Here is a 6,173-nt window from a genome sequence, read left to right on the forward strand (position 1 = left end):
CCCATGCATAAGCATATGGATTTCAAACCCTGCCGGCCCCCTTAAGATTATCCCAATTCGGCCCGTAGCGGCGGTTTATTGCGGCACCCCTCGGACATGCGGAAGCAGTAAAACCTCTGTACGGTGCCCCATGCGCCCTCACAGAGAACCCCCAAGTACGGTGTTTCGTATCGGACGGAACAATAGTCTTACAGGAAGAAAAGGATAAAAGAAAAGGGGAGGGAAAGGAGACGAATAGCAAAAGAAGTAGAAACAAACAAAACACAAAAACGTGGCAATGTATAGGGAGAGATGGAACAGAATACAGGAAAAATTAAGAAAAATGGAAAGGCAAATAGGAAAATTGAAAAAGAAAAAAGCACCGGGAGGAGACGGGATCCCGAACGAAGTATGGACGTATAGTCAGGAAGGTACAAGGATGGAATTAAAAAGGGGTAATTAAGAAAGCATGGGATGACTGGAAGAAATCGGTAATAATCCCCCTATACATAAAGGAAGACGAGAACAACCCTGGAAACTACAGAGGGATAAGTTTACTATGCACTGCATATAAGATATCTTTCACTACTCAATGAAAGATTGATAAAGGACATAGAAGATAAAGGAATTTTACCAGATACGCAAGCCGGATTTAGAAGACACAGAGGGACAATAGATAACGCATACATCCTGCGGCACGTGGTGGAGAGGGAGCTTAAAAAGAGGGAAGGTAAAGTTTACGCCATGTTCGTGGACCTAAAAGCGACCTTCGACACGGTAAAAAGGAAAAAGATATGGGAAGCTATGGAGAAAAGCTATGGAGTGGAGTAAAGGTGGGTTTTCCTAGGTGCGTTTGGACGCAGCGTTTTGTGATCCTGAGGCCTTTTATACTCCATTCGTCAAACTTCGTCAGACGTGATCGCATTCGACTGCGTCTGGTTTTCCTAAGCGCGTTTTCCTATGCCCGTCTGGACGCATGCGTCTGCGCCTGGGCGCGTGCGTCCAAACGCATTTTTATGGTGGTCGTAGGTTCCTTTTCTTTTCTCTCCTGTTCTTTAGTACGTCGTTTACTATATCGAACGAAGAGTTTGTATTACTTTTGTTACTACTTAAAGAAGGAGCAGACGATGACGAGATTCTTCTAAGAATGTTGATGGAAAAACGACGAACGAAAATAAAAATTATATATAAAAAACGAAATGAGAAGGGTTATGGCAACGTATTAATACAAAAGCATTTACTGAATGATGGATATATATATTCGGTTATATTCTATTGTATTCTGCTATATTCTAGTTTAATCAAGTATATTCTGGTATATTCTAATGTATTCTGCTATATTTTGGTATATTCCAGTGTATTCTGCTATATTTTAGTATTTAGAGAATTTTTTAAATTGATTAAAGAATAAGTGAATTTTGTATTGTGCCATGTTGGCAATAATTTAAATAAACCAGCTTGTAGGGTCTGGCTTTCAACTCAATAACGATTATTAGCGTGTCATAAATCTTTAGATACGACACAGGCCACTGGTAGCTTCGGTAGGTGCGCGACCACCCCTGGACTCAATGCATCTTGAGGCCTCTTTCTTGGGGTTAGTTTCGGCTAATATATATTTTACAACTTAATTAGTACCATGCATAGTACAAGGGACATTGGTTTTTCCAAGCCTATCGGTGAATAGCGGCCGATCGGTCGGTACAATGACCTGAATCGCCGGATGCAGCACAGTGGCGCCGAGGCGGCACAAAATCCAGTTTATAAATTTTACATTTTTATAAAAAAGAATTATTTTTGTATTGCCTAATAGTGAGCCAAAATCCGATTAAACTATAATAGCCAAAAATAATTTTTCAAAAAAGTTATTTAACATTAAGTAATATAGACTAATCGGAAATCTTTGTTTTTCGCCTATTTTTTATTTATGAAAGCATATCGAAAATCTGTTAAGAGACTTTGGTCTGACACTGATCGTTTTGGCCAGGTGTACTGTATAACTTTGTGTAAAAGATCTCTGCCAGCTTCCTTTTTCAGGAAAAATCCTTTGAGATATGTTCATACATCATTACGGATTACAACATATCCAAATTTAAACAAAATCAAAGAAGAATTTAGGAAAGGACTGGTGGAAGGAATAACAGTAGGTACAGAAAGATTCTGGTCCCTAGCCTATGTAGACGATGTAGTGGCGGTGGCAGGTAAAGAGGAAGATCTAAAATGCATGATGAAGATGCTGGAAAAGTACTTCGACAAGAAGGAATTGGCGCTAAATACGGAGAAGACAAAAATAATAATATTTAAGGGAGGGAAAGGAAAAGAGAAGAAAGCTGCATGGAACTGGAACAGGGAAACGGTAGAGGAAGTCAAGGAATTCTGTTATTTAGGAATAAAGTTTGAAAGCAGCAGAAAGATAGCAGGTCATGTAAAGGAAAGGATAAAGAGAGCGAACGTAGTCCTAAATCAAGTATGGGAAATCTGCGAAAGGAAATTTCAAAGTGATTTTAAAATGAGAATGTTTGCTATACGGAGTAGAGTTATGGGGCTTCAAGGAGAGAACAGAAGTTGAAGGGATTCAGCTGAGATACATAAAGTGGACACTTGGTTTGGACGTGCGTACTCCAGAATATTTGGTACTGGAAGAGACAAAAAGAGCGAAGCTTAGAGTAAAGGCAGGGATTAGGGCCTGGAAATACACGGAAGGAGTAAGAAATAGCATAGGGAGGAAAGTAGCCAAGGAATGTCTAAAGGAAAAGGAATTAGGGAATGTGCAGGGCGAAAGCAGGAAAAAAAGGGAGGAATTCTTAAAGAGAAACGGATCGAGCCAAGCAGGGCTGGAAGAGATGAAAAGGCAAGAGAGAGAGAGAGGTAAAGGAGAGACTAAAAGAGAGAGACATCAAGATACAACGGCAAGAACAATATACAAGTATAGAGCAGTCAAAATACAACAAAAGGTACAAGCTTATAAGAGTGACAGAGTTACCAGAATACTTAAGGAAGGAGGGAAGAGGGGACAGTCAAAAGCTCTTATTGTTAGTCCAAGTACGATGTGGAAATGCAAAAAATTGGAATAAATACTGGCTGGAAGACGAAGCGAGAGAATGTGACCTATGTGGGGACAGGTATGGTAATCTGGAACACCTAACAAGGGAAATGGAGGGAAGGATCAGGATGGAGGACATAGTGAGTAGGAGGATGGATAAAAATGTCGAACATAAATTTAAATTTAGTCAAACTTAAACCAAAGGTAACAAAATAGGAAATGGTGCAATAATCAGGGTAAGAATTGGAGTAGGCAGAGTATAGGAAAATTGGTCAGAGTAGGGATGACTGAATCAGAGAGAGAGAGAGAGAGAGAGAGAGAGAGAGAGAGAGAGAGAGAGAGAGAGAGAGGAGAGAGAGAGAGAGAGAGAGAGAGAGAGAGAGAGAGAGAGAGAGAGAGAGAGAGAGAGAGAGAGAGAGAGAGAGAGAGAGAGAGAGAGAGAGAGAGAGAGAGAGAGAGAGAGAGAGAGAGAGAGAGAGAGAGAGAGAGAGAGAGAGAGAGAGAGAGAGAGAGAATGCGTGGATAAGATAGTTTTTGTAAATATAGGATATCGTAAACCGAGTCCAATTCTTGGCTGTAAGGCTGAATAAAGCAATATATTATATTATATATTTTGTATTTCAGATTCTTAACACAAATATTTTATTTCGTGATTCAGATTCTTGAAATAAAAATATTTTATTTTCGAAATTATATATCCTATTTAAAATACTATTTCTTTATAAATAAATTGTATTTGAAATATTTATTTCGCCAAGTATTGCCCACTATTTTATATTAAATAAAATAGGCCAAAAAACGCAACAAAGAAGTGGGAAAAAACGAAAACAGGAAAGATATTTGATAGTGATCACGAAACATGAGGATTCATAAGTCCTCTGCTTCAGGATGTAGGAAAAAACATAAGTTAAGTAAATATTTGCAGGAAAAAGTTATGGTTCTAGAAAGGGACATGTGCCGGCGGAAATCTTTGAAAGCCCTTTCGAGAGAGTTGGGCTTCTGGATGTCTGTTAAATATGAACCTCTTGATGTTCTGCCTCTTCCCAAGATTATGCTATCTTATTACAGTTATTTGTAACGGTGAATCCAGAAAAGTAAATCATCTTTTTTTATAGAAGACACACTAGCCTTAACCTAAGAGTTAATTTTTGGTTGAAGATTAGCTGGCATTCAACCTAATTTACGAAATCATCCGTTTATAATAGATTTTGTATTTCGAAAAAATAAACTCATGTTCGAAATAATACTAGATATAAGTTTATATAAAATCAAAAATTTATTAAAATTGTTTAATTAGAAAATTATTTTAACTAATTTATTAACTGCAGTTTAAAAAAAAATACAAGATCGATAACCTCGTTTTACTCAAGAACCAAATAAACTACTCCAAACTGTCTTCTGTTTATATTCTGTTCTTTGTTGTACTTTTTGTAGACGACATAAGAAATTTTGTTTTAAATTAAATACAATATGATATAGTGCTGGTATGTAAGAAACGGAAACTGACGGTCTTAAATCGCCATGTTGCTGATTTAAAAATTTATAAAACATGTTTCTCTGAATTATGGTAAATTAAGTTAATTCTTCTTTCGTTTTAACACGTTGAGTTTTCATGAAAATAGACAAACATACGACAATGAATAATCTCTATTTTATAAACAAATTCGAAACCACCAACATGATAGCCTACCCTAATTCTACACGCACTACATCATATTTTATTTTGAACAAAATCTTTGACGTCGACCGTAAAAAGTGATTGATTAGTATGATACGGTTTAGACAAACGGATTACGGAATTTTATCTATGTCGTCAAATCATGTTATCCCCCAGACACTCGACGCTTCTATTTGTATACAAAACTCTCATTTTTAAGAAAATAATGCGTAAGGTAAAAGTCTTCAAATATGTTGCGAAGAACAATGTCTTAAATAATTTGTATATTTATAACGGTTATTTACTTTAAAAAAATATGTATGCATACAAACATACTTTAGTATAGTACATTCCATTCGAGTTTCTTGTTACCAAGCCTAAATTCATATCTCATGAAATATATTAAACTAAATTAAATTTATTATTATTTATTAATTATTTAATACACATTTAAATTAAATTGTTTATATATTTATTGAGTGTCATGTTGTTACTATTTATCGTAAGTAATAAGTAATGATAAATGATAGAATGGAAAAATTGAATAAAGTTTTATTCAAATGCTTATTTGAATAGAATTTAATTTGTTATTTGGAATTTGAAATAACAAACAGAAATAAATTATTTATTACTTGAACAAGTCTAAATACATTATTTAAACAATGAAATTAATCGTTATTTACAAATAATTTTTTAGTTATTGATTGCTACTTAGTATTTGTTGTTTACTGAACAATTTATTTTGTATTGCCGTCAGCGATAGATCGTAATTTATTACCAACGATGTGCATAAGATTTTACTTTTTCATTGTGCATAGAAAAATATATGTTTCTATTTTAAAAAATGAAGGCAACCTTGAAATCTCCGAAACTCTTTCAACAAGAAAAAAACTATATTCCCATATTGTAGTCCTCTTTATATTAAAAAACCATTGGTCAACACTACGTTTACGGAGCACTAAAAACGAGTATTTTACATTACTTTATAAAAAGAAGAAGAATATGTCTATCCAAGTTTTAGCCATTTTTAAAATGATATATGTATACCTAAAGAAAGAAAGTTGAATAATTCCACATAGATGCATCTTTACAATATCGATAAACGAAAATTAAAAATGTTAGAAGAAATATTAAAAACAGCGGAGATAATGATGCGCTAATATGTATATTGGACCACCCTATATAATAAACCTGTAGATTATACATGGCAGTTCTTGATTGAAACGCTTTATGAAAGGTGCATTCTAAAATCGGTCATTTCATATGCAACAGCCATTTATCCTTGAAGTATCTAGGGAGCAGGAGTGTGATTCGATAAAATTTATCGAATAAACGTTCCATAAATTGAATCAGGGAAATGTCAATGGAATACCAGCGGGCTTCCCCCGCCAAGAATGTCTAGCGTTGGACCGTTCGACCATTTGAGTTGGGCCGATCGTAGAGGCGCTGCGTTCGCTCATTGGACCGGTGGTCACGTGGTCCGCTTAAGAAGCGCGG

The 6,173-nt window shown here is 35.5% G+C and overlaps 1 protein-coding gene across 1 annotated transcript in view; it reads right to left on the reverse strand.

Annotated features, from left to right (window-relative positions):
* The window catches only part of Lerp (lysosomal enzyme receptor protein), a 67,368-nt gene that overhangs the window by 21,437 nt on the left and 39,758 nt on the right, over positions 1-6,173 (reverse strand). The window lies entirely within an intron of this gene.

The sequence above is a fragment of the Halictus rubicundus genome, chromosome 9 (assembly GCF_050948215.1).
Source record: "Halictus rubicundus isolate RS-2024b chromosome 9, iyHalRubi1_principal, whole genome shotgun sequence".
Classification (NCBI taxonomy): Eukaryota; Metazoa; Arthropoda; class Insecta; order Hymenoptera; family Halictidae; genus Halictus; species Halictus rubicundus.